At 46.1% G+C, this 20,408-nt stretch overlaps 1 protein-coding gene and 1 long non-coding RNA gene across 2 annotated transcripts in view; one reads left to right on the top strand and one right to left on the bottom strand.

Moving 5' to 3' along the window:
• Positions 1-20,408, bottom strand: part of LOC142777083 (uncharacterized) — a 112,166-nt gene that overhangs the window by 62,201 nt on the left and 29,557 nt on the right. The window lies entirely within an intron of this gene.
• LOC142777082 (uncharacterized) lies at positions 12,508-13,686 on the top strand. The gene is made up of 2 exons (XR_012887917.1): positions 12,508-13,016; positions 13,078-13,686. It is a non-coding gene; the product is annotated as an uncharacterized LOC142777082 (long non-coding RNA).

Genomic DNA, 20,408 nt, shown 5'->3' with positions numbered 1-20,408 from the left:
ACTGGAGTGATCTACAGCGCGGCATGTGAGTTCTGCAGCACCGAAGAAGACCCATCATTTGCTATGCCTTTGTCCTCCCCGATTTGCCTCTGAAAGACAAACTTTCTGACGCGTTGCGACAATTGCGCTTCAGCCGCTCTCCATGCAAACGCTGCTGGATCACCGTCCTCATCTTTCATCGGTCCGCAAGGCAGTCAAAGTCCGTATATGCCTATGTGAACACGCTTGAATTTTGTATACTGCCACCACTACATACGCGTAAGCTGATTTACTGACCATTTCATTCTTTCCTTTCTTCCCCTCTTTGTTTTTCACTGTCATCTTTATACTCTCCTCCCTCATTCTCCCAGCTTAGCGTAGCCAACCAGGCATGTGCCCAGCTAACCTCCCCACCTTCTTTCCTTTTCTTCTTCCTGTAACAGTCAGCTAAAGCACGAACAGAAAGAACTCGTATTGATAGCAGCTGTTGTGTTTTATAGTGGCAGGCACGTGCAAGTCAGTGTAAGAATTAACGTCAACGGTTGATGGAGAACGGCGCCATAGTATGCACAGCGCATGCGTATCTTGCACGATACATCTTCCTCTGTTCATCAGTTTTTTGAAATATGTCACTGATTCACTTGATTGAAGGTGCGACCGTAGTGCAGCCTGTTTGGCGACCTGCTGCTTCTGGTCGGGCGCCTAAACCTCGGCATCATTGTCCATCATCGGGGCGTGTAGAGGTTGCCGGGACCTGCTGTCTAGGACCAAGCTATTGCTCGTTGACGGGCTCGCACTCACTCTCAGACTAGTCGCTTAAAAGTGTGCTGCTCTTTAAAAATTCCAGCGTCGCCCTTAGATGATTGCGGTTACGGCGAAGAAGCTTGTTATCTTCAGTAAGCACCCTGTATGACCGTGGCGCTGCTGGTCTTATTGCGTTTTGCGATTCCATTGTTTGTCATGAACCCGCACCTTTCTGGAAGCCCGGCAGAGAGTTGGCGCTCGTATCTCGTAGCTTGCGTTTGTAGACTTGTTTTCTTCTGCCGACTGAAGTCATGTACGCAGTCTTCTGCATTGCAGGAGCGCACCCGACGACCGACCATCTTCCAGCGGCATCACACGGCAGGATAGCAGTTCCGGCCAGAACTCCTGCTGTGCCTCTTGAGTTTTTCATTTTTCATAATTTTTTCCACAATTAGAACACACTTTTCAGCAAGTTCACTCGACTGGAAAAATCAAGGGCTCGTCGTAACCTGCTGAAACTCGCACCTGGATGCAAAAAAAACTGCAAATTCGTGAGAAGGAAACTGGAAACACCTGTATGTTCAAAATTACAATAGAATACCGTAACAGGCAAAGATGCCACTGAGTTTTTGAACAACTGGACGAGATGTGGTGTTTAGCTTTTCCACTTCGGAGAAGTTGAAGAAAGCATCATACGCGTACGAGTAAGAACTCCCGGAATGCTGAAAGATATCTTAACCTATATCTAGCATAATGCGGTGGTCCTCGCATGAGAAATGGCTCATGTTGTTATTGGTGTGCATGTTTCCGGCATATATCACAACCCTTTAGCATCCTTTTGATATCGACGTTGATTTCAGACCAAAAAATTAGTTGACGAGCGGTCCTTTTAGTCTTATTAAACCCATGTGGCCTTCATATATCCGTTGCAGCATTTCGGCCCTCATCGACCTAGGTATGACCACTTTAGTCCCTTTTGACACAATGATTTATATTAGTGAGAATAAGGTCACGAATGACTTCATGCTGCTGACCAAACTACAATCTGCTCTAATATACCGTACGACTGACTGCGGATCAGGATCTTTCTCAGTGGCCTCAACAAGCCTACTCAGTGTTTTGCTGCTCACCATGTCCGTGTCCGTGGCAACACCGACCTCATGAACCTCAACGTCGTCTTGGAAGGGTCCGAAGTCTCGTGGTTTTCTGAGAACTCCCGACAGCCCGTCGACGAGCAGCAACTCTTTTCCTGGAACAAATTGAAGATAATGATCGTACTTTAACAAGCGCAGAGAGAAACGTTGGAGCCCTGGTGGCATACCGCCAATTCCAGTTGACGCAATCGCTAAAAGGGGGTGGTGGTCTGTCATGATAACAATTCTTCGGTCATAGACGAAATAGGAAAGTTTTCATCAAACAACTGTTATTCCCTTTGTTCCTTTCTTATTTGGGAGTACCTTCGCTCCCTGTCAGTCATGGCACGCGATTTGTCGGCCACTGGACGGCAGCTAGCTCCGTAACGCTGTAAAAGTGCAGCTTCTAGCCCGTCTTTTGATGTGTCCGTGCTGATCTTGGTTTCCCTAGCTGGATCTTAGGGCCCCGCCGCGGTGGTCTAGCGGCCAAGGTACTCGACTGCTGACCCGCAGGTCGCGGGATCAAATCCCGGTGGTGGCGGCTGCATTCCCGATGGAGGCGGAAATGTTGTGGGCCCGTGTGCTCCGATTTGGGTGCACGTTAAAGAACCCCAGGTGGTCGAGATTTCCAGCTCTCTACGCTACGGCGTCTATCATAATCATATGGAGGTTTTGGGACGTTAAACCCCACAAATATTATTCATTAGCTTGATCGAAGATAGCAAGTACAGGTGTGCTGCTTAGAATTGCACAGATAGTTGCCCACTCAGCGGCATGCTTGTCCATCCACTCGAAGATTGTGTCATTCTTTATAAGGCCTCGCCACAACCTTGTTTTGTCAGTAAGATGCGGAACATCCTTCCAAAAGTAATTCGCCATGCCAAGCATTCTCTGAGTCACCTGCAGCACTCTTGAAAAAATGGAGTGACGTTCTCTCCATTTAGGGAGGAATGGCGATGTTCCCAATGTTCGTCTCTAAATAGAGAAACGTTGCTCCCTTTGCCACGGAGAAACACGTTCTTCCCTATGAAAATGAAGATGGCTGACCCCAGGTTAGCGAAGCGAGTAGGCTTAGCAAATGCATCGATGCTCGACTGATAAGGAGTACACGGCACTGAAAGTTACAAAAGTGGTCCCGCTGAGCTTGATATCGAACGAAAGGATTATAAAAACAAGCAGACGAACCTGTGGTGACGAAAACATCGCGAAAGAGAACGACGGAGCAAGTAAGTTTCGTTCGGCCAGCGAGGCGACGTTCACTCTGAAAGACACGGATACTGCAGAGTCCTCACCCGAATAGTGCATACTAGGCTTGCTGTATTCGCATAGTGTAGCGACGTTATATATTCGTTTACGGGGCCACAGGTCACGAGATTTGCCTCCAAACCGTACACTCGATCGCAGCGCAGCCATTCCGACTCAATATTGCAGTTTTGATAGATAGATGTTCAACGTTATATAAGTAGCGGGAAGTGCGAGAGAAGTAGGTGCTAGCTGGCACCATCTAGAAGGACTGAACGAAACTAAAAAAAAACAAGGTTGCCTGTGGCGACGTACGTTGTGTACCCACCATCACGGCTCCCTTAATTGCAGATAGTTTACGACTCAGCCCATTCTGGATTACACACTGACACCGAACGCTTCATATATGCTCATGCAATGCATATAGCTACACATGCACACAAGGACATATACTACATATAGTACGCATATAGGGTGAACTCCATGAACAAGAGCACAATCAACCATTCTCCACAGCGGCTTACACTTACACGTGCTTACTTTTTTTTTTGCTTAATTGCCTGTTTATAGGCGCATACATCAAACCAGAAGCAGAACAAAAACAAGCAGTAACAGTCCGACAGAAATTTAAAATTCCCTAAGTGCTGCCAAGGGCTCCACCCTCGACAACCACTCAGGTAAAATCTCCTGAGTTTTCTGCAGTTCAACATACTTGGCCATACATTTACGGAAATACATTCGTGCAAGCCGTGCATCCTGATCGCCATAGAAACCCGCCATACGGGCCCACCCTCCTACGAAAGCGCACAAGCTTATATAGCAATGAATTTCGTCTGACCATAGTGGCACAAGTTACAAGTAAGTTTTCGCCAACTTTTTTTATGTTTTATGGCCATACCACAACATACGCACACGTAAACATGTTGTATCTGACGCTTAGACAAACGGTAGTTTATGAACGGTTGCACAATAATAAACGGAATATTTACTAGAGCTTGTCAGGTTTTCGTGAAAACGATTACCCCAAGCCATGCATAGAATGCCAACGGCATTCCGAACGCTGCGCCATCTGTCGACTACTGCATGCTTATCAGTCGGGCGTGGTATTTCCGCTATTGACGCACTGAATGCGGGATACGGCTTTATCCCGTACTGACTGATGATGTCACTTAATAACTCAATCTCTGTGCACGCAAACTTGCATTTGGCATCATTAAACGTCAGTCCCGCATTTTTTGCTAGTTCTGGTGCCCCCCGAAGGCGCTCGTCGTGTTCTGCCCGGGTAGCACCCGATACCAGCACGTCATCGACGTACATTCGCACACATAGTTCTCGATCAAAAATTGAGCTCAATGTTTTTTAATCACCTCTGTTGCTGACGCAATGCCGAACGGCAGTCTCTAAAAACAGTACCACCCAAAAGGAGTAGCGAACGTACAAATGCCTGATGTGGCCGGATCGAATGGAATCTGATGGAACACCGAGTTTGCATCGAGGTGAGAGAAATATTTAGCATCCGTAAGTTCTGCTATGATGTACTGATAGTGTTCTCGCTTCAGGCACCGGTGAATGTTCCTAGGGTCCATGCAAACCCACAGTTTACCATCTTTTTTTCCTGACAATGACGAGAGGACTCAACCAATCTGTTGGTTCATTGACCCGTTAAATAATGTGTTCTTTTTCCATGCGCTGCAGCTCCGCCCGCAATGATTCCTTGAGTGGACGCGTCGCGCTGGCTGTACCACTGGTATGGCATCTTCTCGCAGCACCATTCTGTATGGGCGGGCTACACAGCCAGTAGATATAAAAAGCTGCGGGAATTCTCGGAGCACTTTGTCCGAGCTTTGGGCCTCCACTGGGTCAATTGAACGCACCACCAATCGCAGCGTGCCCCGCCGCGGTGGTCTAGTGGCTAAGGTACTCGGCTGCTGACCCGCAGGTCACGGGTTCGAATCCCGGCTGTGGCGGCTGCATTTCCGATGGAGGCGGAAATGTTGTAGGCCTGTGTGCTGAGATTTGGGTGCACGTTAAATAACCCCAGGTGGTCTAAATTTCCGGAGCCCTCCACTACGGCGTCTCTCATGATCATATGGTGGTTTTGGGACGTTAAACCCCACATATCAATCAATCAATCAATCATCAAAACCAATCGCAGCGAGTGCGTTGAGTGTAGTCTCAATAACGCTTGTTTGCTTTTTTTTGACGATGAAGAAGGTGAAGGGGCCGGACATGACCACAGGCCGGGTCAATCGCCACGCTGAAGTGTTTAATGACGTCGCCACTGTAACACCTAATAACGGACCTGCTGGGCCTTAGGTCACCATGCGCTTGGGATTTGCAAATGACAATACAGCAGCAAGTTGGTCTGCGACCCAGTGTCTACTTTCAAAACAACATTCTGGTGTGTTACTTTGGCTGCGGATCTAGTCAGCTGTTCTTTTCACGATGCATACTCGACGTTGAGGATGTCGGAGTCGTTCTTATGCAATACGGCCCAACCTCCGGCTCTTTCCGGCAGCACGTCACAAAGGGATTGGCACCCTTGCATGCAAAGCATGTCTTCCCGAACGACGGGCATTTTTTACGGTCGTGCGTTCGGTCACACCGACTGCAAGTGAACCGTTGACGCTGTTTCACGGCTGCTACGTGCCTTTCTGCTTGGGCCCAGGTCGCATTTTGGTGAGCTGACACTTCAGCAGCCTTGCATATCTGTTCTGCCTTGAGCAGGGTGAGGTCTTTTACCTGGGGCATTTTTTCGTGTAACTTTCGGTTATTTTTAACAAATTCTATTTTGTCACGATTCATGAAGTGTCTCATGTTGAAAAGTTGCAAGTCTGTGCTAGCTTCCGCAGGTCACGCAGGAATTGTTCAAAAGGTTCACCATCAGCTTGACTCCTTGAACATAACGCGTTCCTCTCGCAGACTTCATTTTGTTAATCCTGACGGTACGCTTCAAACTTGCTGACAACTATTGCATAATCATCCTTGTCTTCTTCCGCCGTAAAAGTGAAATTGTTAAATACCTCCAGTGCGTCATCTCCAGCAACACTAAACAGCAGCACTGTCTTAGCAGCCTCGGTTAGTGGTTCTTTGGTTGACGCAGTTGCTTTGAGGAAGATCTTGAACTTCTGTTTAAACTACGCGCCCATTTCTTTGCAATGTTCCCGGACAGAAGCAGCTGATCCGGTGGCTTCAGTAGTTCGATGTTTCTGGTTTATTGACATACCATCTATTCGTTTATTCGGGCTATTGCGTGGAATAGGCCAACAATCGACACACTTCTGGCACCATGTAGCAGACAGCTTAAGCAGGAACAGAAGAAACGGTTAATGATAACAGCTATTGCGTTTTATAGGGCCAGGCAAGTGCAAGCATTAACGTCAACAGTTGATGGGAAACGGTGCTAGTACGCATAGCACATGCGTATCTTGCACGATACACTTCTTTCCTTCCTTCCTCACATCCCCTATAAATCCGTCCGGGTATAGTTTGCTATACTCCTTGGTATATTCACTTACTCTTGGCAGGATGGCACGGTATCATCCCCTAAGACTGGAAATAATGCCACGTGGGGCCTCTACAGAAGCCTGGAGAGTAGACTTCGTGCTATTTTTAGCTGTCTTTTAGTTACAGAAGAAGATCATTTCCTGTGTTTTATGATTCTTGACAAGAGACACATTTCTGGAGAACTGCAAATTATGTCCCCGAGGATGTATTGGTGTGTGAAACACCAGATTTTCTTAGAACGTAGTTGTTCGCTGAAAAAATGAGGCAGGTATAGGTGGTAACGAAGTAACATACGTGTAATCTCCATATGTTTTGTTCACTGGTGATAGTACCAGTTGCTTCAACGTCCGTATCTCCCTTCTTAGTAATTCGAGAAAAGGCCAGGCACACCAGCCGCTTTCCAGAGCAGCACGTACGAAATAAAGGCGTTGGTGGTGGTGTATAAGTTATCGATATACACTTGTGATGAGTGGAGATCAGTTGCGAAAACGTAGCTGGGGTCGTTGTACCCGGCAAAAAATCCAAGCGACAATGGGGGGCCCTTGGGAGATGGCGAATGTGTGTTTGGTCGACTACTACGTGAGCTGTATAAAGAAAGTACATCTTGCGATAAGCCAGATGTCACGTTTAGCATGTAGAAACAAATACCTTAAAAATGCAGGAAGCAGCTCTTCCTGTATTTGCGATCACATTTTGACCGTAATTAAAATGCGCTATGCCGGTTAGGCTTTTGGCTGTCAGTTTTATATCGAATATACATATACGGTACAAGTTGCGGCTTGAGCGCGCAACCGGTGATCAGCAGCAGCTTCAGTTCTGCAACTATGCCTGTTATATGCCAGACATATGCGAGATACCAAGAAGCGGATAATGGACTTAACAGTAGCCGTATTGAGCGTGGAAAGTTTCGACAAGCACAGTGTACGAATTCTTTCAGCATGCGCGCATGACACGTGCAACTGTCGGAAGTAGTAAGTAAAGAAGTGGTCACTGGTACCGACACAAATGCGCTTTAATTGCTCACAGCTCATCTGCATAAAAACTTATAAAAAGTCGGGAAAACGCGAATCAGCGCGAACACTTTAGGGCGTTGGAAACCCGCGGCAGTCGCTAAGAGTCTATGAATAAACGTGCATATCCGTCTCCATTAATTTCCCGTCGTTCGTGGTACCAAGCGCATCGTCCGTCATGGTCGTGCTCGGAGGAGCGTGGAGAGCGAAAGCGCCCTGAGACATCGGCAACGTGGTTCGCCCATGCAGGAAAACGGCGAATATAGCTCCGGTTGCGGGAAGCGTGCTCCGTGGTGCACATATAGTGGTACGAGCGTGGACCGGCACCCATGTGCTTTCGATATCAAGGCGACACATCGTGACGCTTGGCTGCGGGCACGCGTTTCCTTCCGGGTCGGCGCTCCGTTTTCTCTGCGCGAATTGCCGGCAGCCGGGAGCATCTTCGTCGGAATGCCGCAAGTCGCTCCACGGAGAGTTTATTTACTATATTCTTTTTTTAGAAGGTGCGCAAAGCACATTATAGGGTTTGAAGCCGTCGTCTGGAATGTAAATTCCACGCATCACGTAACCCAAATCATCGCACAAGATTACACAAGATTTATACATAGATGCACATATTGGGCACAATACTATCGTTAAAAAAACTGTGTCTGGTGAATAGCATGGTTGATCTTCCAAAACCAATTTGTTTGGAGAGGCGCACGGTTTCCTTTGATGTGCAGTATTCATTTACCGTTTTAACGTGTCTGCTTTTTAGCCATGTGCACTTGATGTATTCCTTTCTGTGTCCCAGTGTGCTTGCGCAAAAATTTCAAGATGGACACTTGACGTAATAACAGATTCAAATCTCTTGGGAACATGGCCTCGTAGGTAATCAGCCCAGAAAGCTATAAAAAAACCCTTCTGCGATACTTGAAGGCAAGTGATCGAAGTGCCAATATGTGACTACACTGCACCAGTCAAGCGGATAGTCTGAATTGATGCCTCGCCTTTGTTTTTTTTCCTTTATATTATTGCATGCGATATAAGGTGGTGGCGCACAAATAATTTACCGACAGTTCTACGAATCGCTCTCCCCAAGTGTATAGAGAGCAGCCAATAGCACGAAGTCAATCTAACATCCCGCGTTTTCTTAACTCTCACTTCCCTCTTTCTCTCTCTCTCCGCGGAATATAAACAACTTAGCGATAGAGCACGCCACGTATCCATTCCAAATCTCCAGATTTACATGCTAAAAACGTTGGTAGATACCATTCATTATACTGCTCCTAAAAGAGGATTGCATTCAAGCGGCAGTTCGTGGAACACAGACACTTTATATCACTGCACATTTTCGGGTCATAAAGGAAGGTGGCAGAAAGTTCCACTGGCACACGCACGATAGTAGTCATTATCATACATGCGATGTGTTTTCCTTGTAGCGCCGTTAATAATTAGTGCACCAGCGTAGGTGAATATTTGTGTGTGTGTGTGTGTGTGTGTGTGTGTGTGTGTGTGTGTGTGTGTGTGTGTGTGTGTGTGTGTGTGTGTGTGTGTGTGTGTGTGTGTGTGTGTGTGTGTGTGTGTGTGTGTGTGCGTGCGTGCGTGCGTGCGTGCGTGTGTGCGTGTGTGCGTGTGTGCGTGTGTGTGTGTGTGTGTGTGTGTGTGTGTGTGTGTGTGTGTGTGTGTGTGTGTGTGTGTGTGTGTGCACACACACACACACACACACATGTTAAGTCTATAATACCAGCATGTTGGTTACCGTAAAAGCATTACCTGTGAACGGTAAAAATTGCCCAGCATATTTATTTATTTATTTATTTTCATTACCCCAAAGACCCCTGCTCAGGGGTTTTACATGCGGGGGACTACAGTTCAACATAACAAATGTTTTACAACACCTTCTAAGAAGAGCATCGAGCTGGAGTGGTACACGGTGCTGGTAGGGAGACGTTTCAGTCCCTTGGCGTGCGCATGAAAAAGGAAGATGAGTGAGCTACGGTCTGAGCATGGGGCGGGTGAACGACATTAATGTGGCTGAGTCTGCTAGAATGACGATGAGCTGGAAGGATCACAGATGTACGAAGGGTAGTGTGATAAGATAAATGAAAAAGACAAAGTCGAGGGACTTTGCGATGAAGAGCAAGGTTGGAAAGGTTAATACCACATTTTAACTCGGTAATGCTGCTGCTGAATGAGTAATCATAGAGGATAAACCTGCTCACGTAATATTGAACGGTTTCTAATGTTTAATCCAGTTATATTGGCTAGGATTCCGTGCGGCACATACATATTTAAACTTCGGTCGCATGCAGAGTGTTATATGCTAATAGTTTTAAAGAAGATGGGGCTAGGCGTAAGTTCAAGTGAAAATAGAGAAGTACACAATTAGCTTTGTTCATTATACTGGTTATGTGGGGCGTCGAAAAAGTACCAGTGGTGAGTTTTATGCCGAGGTATGTATAAAAGGTAACATAATGAACTGGGGAGTTACAAATAAGGTATGGTGGTGTGTAATAGAATTTCCTGCGGTGAAAAAAGACAAGAAATGCCCTGTTGACATTTAGTGGCACAAGCCACTTTGTGCACCACTCATTAACGTGATTTAGGTCTTAATCGAGTGCTAGGATGTCGTTATTGTTATGAATTGGTGAAAAGATGAGGCAGTCATCAGCGAATAATTTGATGCTGATGTAGTATTAGGTAGGCTGTTGATATAGATCAAAAAGAGTAGAAGGCCAAGTACAGATTTCTGAAGAACACCTGATTTAACAGGAGATGACTCAGAAGAGTGAGCATTTACAAAGACAATTTTTTTTGTTAGCAAAAAAATTGGGTCCAATTTAGTACAAGTGGATGAAGGTACAGGGGTGACAGCTTGAACAATTGTTTTGTGAGATGGACCTTGACATATGCCTTTTTCAAGTCCACAAATACGGCATCTACTGGTATGGTAATATCTATGGTGGAGCTAATGTCCCTAATAAGTAATGGAAATTGTGTTTCACATGAAAGGCGCGGTGTGATGGTGACGTCACACCGTGAGGTTAGAAGGCTCGACGATCCTGCTGCAATGGCTGTTCTGCTAACGACCTGCGCTAAACGAACTCACCGGCGTTTTGTGCCGATGTATCTGCTGTCTATTATCCAGACATATTACCATGAAATGCCCTGCGCTGCCTCCGGAACCTTGGTGCTGTCGGATCGTCTCTTCCATGGATCAACGAGCCACACTTCACCGGACCAGCGCACTGCCTTGGCGGGAGGCATTTTGACACCTACTGCCCGGTGCTCGCGCTCTCCGAAGCAACACTCTGATCTGACCCGCCCACAGCGTTTAGAGAATCACGTTAAACTGCACCTATATGGTGACATCACACCGCGAGGTTATAAAGCTCCGTCATCCTGCTGCTATCTCCACTGGGTATGGCAATACTGCTATGATAACCTGCGCTGAACGACCTCGACTGCTTTTTGCGCAGGTAAAAAACGTTTTATTTCTGTTCGCACCACCATTGGGGATTAGTAGCACTGCCATGTTCTGGGTGTCTTGTGATTGTGCATGATTGTGTTCGCGTTGTTCTACAGCTGTTGCTTCTTGGCGATGTAAAATAAAACCCTGGCCCTGCGAATACGCGATCTGCCGATACTTCACAACAAATGCAAACAAGTAAGCCAACCTTGCCTAATGAAATTAGATCAATTCATGTCACACTGCATAAAGCGAAGAAGTGTTCTCCGAAATAATAGGATGCACCGGGCGTGGAGCGAGTTTGGACTGGTTGCGCCTCTGTTGGTCACAACGGAGAACTTGGGGGCCGAAACAGGACCACCGAGATTGCTGGCGCGCGGCGGCCGCGCGCCGGCTATCTCGGAGGCTAGGCCGGAACAGGAGCAGGCACTTGCTGCAGTGGCGCGGGGCTATATGTGGTTTTCGTTTCACTGTGTTGCCGTTGCTTGTGTCGTGCGCTGTTGAAATACACGTGATGTATACAAATACTGTCGATTACGTTATCTGTTAAAAAATAATGGGGTCGCGAAGCATCGAAAAAGAAAAAAGTCACAGTTTCGCCGCTAGGGCGAAACAATGAATGCGACAGCAACATTTGAGAATGTAACGCTGAGAACGGCAAGCAGATTGAAACGTGCAGCGCGCCGCTCAGGCCCGAATTACGCACGAAAACAACACACGCACAGGATGAGAGCCAACTAACAACGTTTACAGCTCAACACCTAACACGGCGAATGACGGCGACAACGGTGGTAAAATCCAGCTGAAAGTGTGCATCTAATTTCCATCGCAATGAAACAAAACGGGAGCAGACAAGGACTAAGACGGAGAAACATGCGCAATCGGTGAAGCATCGAGTAAAAATAAAAGGCGAAAACAGGATAGAATACATACGCTCTCTTTTTTTTTCAATTTTAGGAGACAATGTTAACGTCTGACACAATAACAACTCGAAGGTCACGGGATCGAATCGCGGCTGTTGCGGCTGCATTTTCAACGGATGCGAATAGGTATGAGGGCCGTGTACTTGGATGCACAGCGGTGAGCACTGTTAGGGTGAACACGCGAGCGCGTGGCCGACGGCACTGTCGGCGCCCCGTTACGGTCATCACTGGAAACGTTGCGCATGCGCGTCACGCCTTCCGCGAAATAATTGTTCCACCGCGTGCATGACGTCATGATTGCACTTGTTCGTCGTCTGCTAGCCGCATTTTTGTTTTCTAAGCCCATGCATTCTGCATTTTAAGATTTATGTCAACATCTGTGCTTGAACAGAACAAGACAAAAAAACTTGTATATCTATGGGGGCGTGTCTATTCGTTCCCTTCAAATTTTTTGTGCATGCAACTCCGTATATAAAACAACCAAACATCTTTTGCAGCCGTTCATTCTGTCTCCAGATCGTATTATGGCTAGGGTTCCTGATGATGAACGGCGCTCAGTTATCGACCTTTCCCTAAAAGGTTATTCCTAGCGGTATATTGGCACTTTATTTAATAGGCCTCTGAAGACTTAACAGGATAATTCAAGCCTACAAGTATGATGGTCGCATTCAGGATGCACCCCGCGCGCCCCGCCCTAAAGATACCACAGACGATGAAGACGCCTTCATATAGTTGCAGCTGCTGTTCGTAACCCTTTCTTGCCAGCCCCAGCAATACGCGAGGACTTTGATTTGGACGTTTCGGACACCACTGTTCGACGTTGCCTGCGTACTGCGGGCCTTCGCAGTCGCGTCGCAGCGCAGAAGCCACTACTAACGGCGGCACACAAGGACGCATGACGGCAGTTCGCTGAGTTGCACGAAGCATGGACATCGCAAGGGTGGGGTCGCGTCATCTTTTCAGATGAGTCGACGTTTTCGACGCGACAAGACCAAAGATTGCGTGTTTGGCGACTACCAGGCGCACGGTGAGGCAAACTTCTTGTTTTGAAAAACAATTGTTTTAGTTAACGTCAAAATACCACGCAGGAACGACCCAGACAACGTGCAAGGTGTTTCTGCCAGTGGGAGATCGAGTGTGAGCGTGTGGGGTGCTGTTTCAAGATATGGTTTAGGGCCCCTGCAACATATACGTGGGCACTTATCGTCGGAACAATACTGCAACATTTTGAACAATGTGCTGTTGCCATATGCAAGCAGTTTAATCCCAAACGGTGATTACCTGTTCCAACAGGATCGGTCGCCGTTACACACGGCGCGGGCTATCAAGGAGTTCCAGGCGGAGCAGCACATGCAGCTACTGGAATGGCCTCCGAAAGGAGCGGACCTGAATGTGATAGAAAACGTGTGGGGCCGTCTGAAAGCTTCTTTGGCAAGGAAGCCCCTTTATTCCGCGACTTCGAACCAGTTGTGGGCGCAAGTCAGAAACGAGTGGGAAAGGCTGAAAGCCGAACGCGAATATGTTCGATCACTTGACGACTCGTTACCGTCCAGAATAGCTGCAGTCGTTGCTGTAAGTGGTCACATGACTCGCTATTATAATTGCTCATGTTTTTATATTTGTTCTCATGGTCTTGTTTAACTTGAATTGCAAAAGTGCAATTTTCTTGAATAAAAGTTTAATAATTATCCCTCTTACACTCACTTTTTTTTCCTTCACGCGCCAATCTTCAATCCAGATAAACCTTGAAATGCAGAAGGTATCAGCTCAGCGAACGAAAAATGCGGCTAGCAGACGACGAACAAGCGTATCGATGACGTGATGCGCGTGGTGGAAAGAGTGTTTCGCAAAGCACATGCTGCGCATGTGCAATGTTTCCAACGATGGCTGTTACGTGGCGCTGATAGTGCCGTCTGCCACGCGCTCGCGTGTTCACCCTAGCAGTGCTCACCACTGTACGTGCACGTCAAAGAACCCCAGGATGGTCAAAATTTCGGGAGCCCTACACTATACGGCGTCTCTCATAATCATATCGGGGCTTTGGGACATTAAATCTCTGATATTATTATCAGACACAATAACAAAGTATTAGGAAAGATTCTGCTGGTCCCACGCAATGTGGATCGGTTTTATATGTAGCAGAGCAGCGGTCAGCGAGCCTATGCTACATTTTTTTAGCATTGAGTCAACCGTAACGAAGTGGATCGACATGTTTTTGTAGGTGAAGTAGTTGTGTGGGCCTAGTGGTCTTACCAGTTTTGCTGAGTACATTGACATTTCAAGGGTCGCTTATCGTCCGACGTATTGTCATGAAAATACGACAGTTTTATTGAAACGAAGCGTACGGTACGGTGTGATTTACATATCGTGTCTGATGCTGTGAATACCATGCGTAGCATTTGTCAGAGCGTTGCTCCGGGGTTGCACAACTCCTGATATTAGCTTGCTGAGTCGTATTAGCACATGTGTAATTTTGTACGATGGTTCTAAAAGCCCAGCCTGCACGTACTGCAACAAGAAATGACATCAGTCTAGCATGGCGTCTGTATCACAGCATTAGCTGTACATAAGTAATGTTTATTACCTTGCCATATAATTAGAAAGTCAGCATCGCAACTACCAATGACGTTGGTAACACATACATTTTCTTGCGCGTATGGTCTTTTCAAAAGGAGATTCAAGACCTTGTGTGGCTCATATGTAGAATATTTAATTGCCAGTAAGAATGCCTTGGTTTGGTTTCTTATGGTTTACTGATTTATATTCTATGCATACCTCGGGTCATCACTGCTGATGCTACATTTTGTTGACGCGCGCCAGTTTAAGTTACCAATGCCTATTCTCGCCACATTTTCAATTATCTGCGGATGCTTAGTTCTTCTAATATCACCATGGCGGGAGGGCGGTGGTAGCGGTCGTGAAGATGCCCCTGCCCCACCCCCCCCTCAGACTTCGTGAGCAGTGATTCCCGCTAGACAACGCGTGACCGGATCCGACTTGTTAAAGTACGCGCTAATTCTTTCAAGATTAACAAGTACACTTCGTTTTGCTCCAATTTATTTTTTTTCGTTTTTTATGTATATACTGCGCGCATTACGACTGTGACACAATAGGCAGTTTTATTTTCCCGTACGTAAGGGCTTCAGGTACGCAAACGTGAAAAGTCCACGTACGTTACTTGCATGCCATCAAAACGCTTTTAGCTACACGCACGCGACGCGTGGTGAGAGCCATCTTCTGGGAATCATAAACACTGCGCCAGCCAATTCTTGATAGGTTGTTGTCGCGCTCATCACGCATCTTGTTTGAGCACCTGCGCGATGCTGTCTACGTGCGCAAAAAACGCACGGAAAGAATCTAATAGACAATAGGGAGTCTTAGAATGCCGTTTGCAAGCGCTGCGGGCGTTGCGGGTGAAGCGGGCGCGATAAGAGTTTTAGAATAGCGTTTGCCCTGCTGCGAACCGCAACGTACGATCGCAGCGACACTGTAGCCTCGAAACCAGTGCTTGCAGGCCACATGCGGGCCGCCATCACCGCACGCAATTTCGGATTTTCTGCGTGCGGTCGCGAACGCGAACGCCGACTCGCGTTACGACGCATGCGCAGTAGCATCGACCGCACCGCAAGGGCTCGCGGTGTGCTATTGTAAATCTCCCCAATAGACACTTTTAGCTGGGCGTACGTAACGAGCCCACGTACGCAGCAATGCCACGGGAGAGAACTGCGCATGTGCAGTACGTAACGCATCAATTCCAGAGATGCGCGCGTGCGTCCGGAAAAAAAAAACGCTGTGTGTGTAAACGTGACGAGGCGAAGCGTACGTTGCGTTACGCTCTCGCGATATCTCGATGGATATAGGAAGCAGATAGCAAAACGGCAGCGATGGCGTCGAACGCAGAGAGCAACAAAGCCGACCCAAGTATATTTTACTTTGAGGAACGATGTTGCGCTGCTACCGCACGAGGGCGCTAAAAAGCACCCAAAAGCTGTTTTATTTCTAAGAACATACGTCTAGTTGAACCAAACGTATCTCGGTACGGTCAATACGGTGAACTAAAAGAGTCATTGAGCGCTTCGCATGCAGCGTACGCAACGTATCGTGCCGCGTACGTAGGCTCGTTACGTACGCCCAAAAAGTGTCGAATCTCACGTACGTCCATGAGACCAGCACGTGGCCGTTATGGCCTGCGCATGCGCAATGCTTGCACGGATAAGCTCGATGATCGCCCAGCCGATACGTACGTCAAACTAAAACTGTGTAATGTTTCGTATGCGCTCGCGATATCCCCTCGAAACTTGCGCATCTCCTTCTCGGGGCCCTAAAATCACGAAAAAACAGTGCGCAAATTATGCGAGTAAATACGGTATACGCAAATGATGGCGGCTGTGGCGGGGATGGCAAAAACCTAGCCAAGACTGTCCATATGATTGCTATCGCAATAAAAGTCACCACAATCAAATTGAAAACCTGCCACCTAATGACATCGATGGCAGCGGAGCTCACAGCATTTCGTGCACAATTTATTAGTGATGAACTGGCACAAAATTGGAGAGTGATTCCATGGTGACACTGCAATCTCTTCTGTCATCCTTACGCCGCGGCCCACGCACGAACGACTGGTGTTCGATTTTGCAAAAGAGACGTACCATTTAACTGGGAAAGGACATGGACTAGCCTTTCAGTGACTTTCAAGTCATCTTGGGATTATCGGCAATGAACGGGCCGATCGAGCTGCCTGTTCTACCCATACTGAAAACAATAATATAGTAATTGAGTTCTCCAGAACTGACACTGCAAGGAAGCTCTACATGCTTGCTTGCGAACGCACCGCATCGCAATGGAACGAGCCACATTTTAAGCAGGCGTGTATACATATAATAACCGCAGCATTTAGCGTGCAATCACATATAGTCGGTGACAACCTAAGAATAAAAATCAAAACACATATAAACGAACAAGCACCACCTCGAAAACTGCGGGTCACCAACCATTCATCTGTGCGAGAGAGCTACGTGGCTTCTGTTGCCATCATAAATACTTTTTGGCTGCTAACACAAATAATACACCCCAAAATATGTAAATGTTCGACGTCCTTACTTGAAGAACTGTGTTTGGCAGTGAGTGTTGTCGAAATACTTGCAGAAATTGCGAAGGAAGCGAACGTTTTTTTTTACCAATAACTAGTGGCACCTACTTGTGTCTTCATAGGGAAACCACCAATGTAAAATGCGCAAATGGTATTTGGTGTCACACAAATGAATAAATGTGATTTGATGCCAATTTTCTCGGGGTGGCAAAGGTACGGCTGTTGGTGGAGCTTATATTTATTCTTAGGTTATAATAGACTATACCACAGAGCCTTGCTAGGTCTCGGAAATAATTTGCAAATAGACCATAAAGTTCGTGAAACTTCAATTTTGATTGCATTATACTGGCTATCAAATTTTATAAATATTACATATGTAATCTTTTGATACAGCCATTGTGTCGGGTTAACGTCAATTGTAGTTAGGCGCCATTCACTGACGTCAGGCGCGTAGCCAGACATTTTTTCGGTGTCGGAGGGCACCAACTTGATTTCGGGAGGGGCACCCTTTTAAAATGTCTATTTTCGCTCCCTATGCCATGGCGAAAAACAAATGTTTTTTTGGGGGGGGCGGGGGGGCGTGCTCGGTGTGCTACCCCCTGGCTACACCCCTGACTGAGGTTGCTAACAACCGCTAATATAACTGCAAACAGCCACTAATATAAAAACATATGTTTTGCATTTGTTTTAATATAAAATGTATAATGTTTTACATTTGTAAATACTGCTATTAAAAGAACCACGTGCTTTTGTGATGAAACCCTGCTGGTAAAAACTATCAAGGATGAGATTTCTGCTGCGCCGTAAAAAACTGGCTCGAGAAAAATTGGTTGTCGGCCCCTTTGAAAAGGACGCCTTCACGATATATAGGCTTGCTAAATCTTTGATATATCATGCTCGGTTGGCTATTTTTGCATTGGTGGCTGCATTGCACCAAATTAGCTACTCTACAACCCCGTTTGTAGGCGGCAAAAATTTTAAGTTGGCTCCGTCGCTACATAGTGGCCCAACTTTTAATCGCCCTGGGCACCGACCATGTGATGTGAAAAAAAACAAAATCACAGCATACCCACGGAGTGAATGATGATGAGTGGGGTGAAGCGTCCGTCAGCCCGTCCCTGCTTCCGTCCGTCCGTTCGTTCTTGCTTCCTTCCGTCCGTGCGACAATCCGTGCGTCCGTCCGTCTGTCCATGCGTCCGTCTGTCTGTCCATGCGTTCATCTGTCCGTCCGTCTTTTAGTCTGTCTGTCCACCCGTCCGTGCGTCCATCTAGTGAATACTCCAAGTACCGCAAACTCGCATCCCCTGTGGCACATACCCACTTTGCGCGTCCGTTCATCCGTCCATCCGGATACTAGTCTGTCTGTCCGCCCATGCATCCATCTAGTGAACGTACGACAACGACGGTAGATAAACAGACCCACACCCTAAAAAGCTTCGCCCATAAAAAATAAAAAAGGGCCGCATGGGAGCACGTATACCATAGAGAACAAGAAAAGCGTCGGACCGGCACAGCGATTGACGTCGGGTATTTTGCTATTTTGTTTAGCTTTAAGTGCAACAAATTTGACAGTGTAGACTTATTCAACTGGTGCAGTATTGCTTATTTATTGAAACAGAGACCTTCAGCTGAATACGCTTTTATTTATTTTTATTTTTAACAGTTAGTCTACATGAAAAGACATTGTTACGGCACAAGTGTCGTGCATTTATATGCCATTCTCGCGTCAGCCTGAATTTCTCAACTCATGGTCGAGACACGTATTCGTAGACCAGAAAGAAACGTTCAGGTCTGATAGACTTACCCCTACCCAACTCTAGCTTTAGGGCAACTTGTAGTTGGCATGCCTGATGAACCTGGTTGCTTCTGGACTTGTGTTCAAGAAAGAAATGAACAAACAAAACATTCGTTGTGACAACGTAACTGATTTTGTAATCGCTGCTTTGTTCGGTTTGTTCTTATCGTTTTTTTTAATAGTGGGAAGTCTTTTGTTCACGTTTGCGAGCACACATTTCTGAAATTTTGAACAAATTCGGCGCATATACATATAAGAAACTAAGAAAAAATAGCCGATATTCAAAATAAGGGTGCATGATAGGTAGCACTCACAGCAACGCTTTCTCACTGCATATAGGTAACCTGTTGCTTGCACATAATAGAAAATACGCGGTGCTGTAAAGCGCACGACGCCATGCTGCGTCCTCATTTTCGCTCAGGCGTTAAACTGCATGAGTGCACGTACTTGGGTTCCGTAACAGCGATCGCTTGACTATGATGCACGTTTCGCCCTACATTTCGAAAGAACCTCATTGCAGGAATGCACTTGGCGATCGCATCGAGAGTTCGTGCAAAAAAGAACGCTTTCACTTGCAAAGTCGAGTTGTGGCTGTTTGCATTATTATGCACGAAGGAAACGCGCCTTCCGGTTAGAACAGCGAATGTGTAACCCAAATGCTGCTCATAGTGCTCGCATAAATGTTTAACATCGTGTCACTGTGCTGCATTAGATATTTTGAACAACAGTTTGAAACTTCGGATGAGTTTTTGTACGAACAATGCCATGAACATGTGGTAGAGTAGTACTGGAAATTTCAATGTTAATATTTATTGGGGTCACCTACTGGTGACCCCGATACTACTACCACTACTACTACAAATAATAATAATAATAATAATAATAATAATAATAATAATAATAATAATAATAATAATAATAATAATAATAATAATAATAATAATAATAATAATAATAATAATGAGTAGATGATGAAGTTGATGAAGAAGAAGAAGCTCAAGTAACTAATCTTATATCTCCACAAACATATAGTGGCACGCACCTCATCCAAATGATCACTCCTCACCCTACCCCCCTACCCTCCCCCAGCAAAAAAAAAAGTCACTCTATTGGTATCACATGTGTCATTTTGGAGAGGGAATAACACATTGCATCATCGTGCACTGAGATTTCCTTGATATATAGAAAGTTCAAGCCATCGTCACTGAGTCCTACAGTTCATGTAAGAATAAACAAGTTACAATATGTGTATATAGGAAATACAGAAAACATTACTTGACCTATAGCGACTGATATCATCCACGCAAGTGGTGGGGGCGGCTTTCTTGTACTCCCTGATGTTTTTTACACAGCGCTCTCGCTTCTCCTGAGATTTGTCTTTCCAACATGACAGAAACCAGATTGCGCTCGTTGGATTCTGTTGTCGGTTAAGCAGCAATGGCGAGATATGGCATGATGAAGAAGACTACAATTTTGTGTATTATTATTATTATTATTATTATTATTATTATTATTATTATTATTATTATTATTAT

The sequence above is a fragment of the Rhipicephalus microplus genome, chromosome X (genome assembly GCF_043290135.1).
Source record: "Rhipicephalus microplus isolate Deutch F79 chromosome X, USDA_Rmic, whole genome shotgun sequence".
Lineage (NCBI taxonomy): Eukaryota > Metazoa > Arthropoda > Arachnida > Ixodida > Ixodidae > Rhipicephalus > Rhipicephalus microplus.
This window is presented reverse-complemented; position numbering and strand designations above follow the sequence as displayed.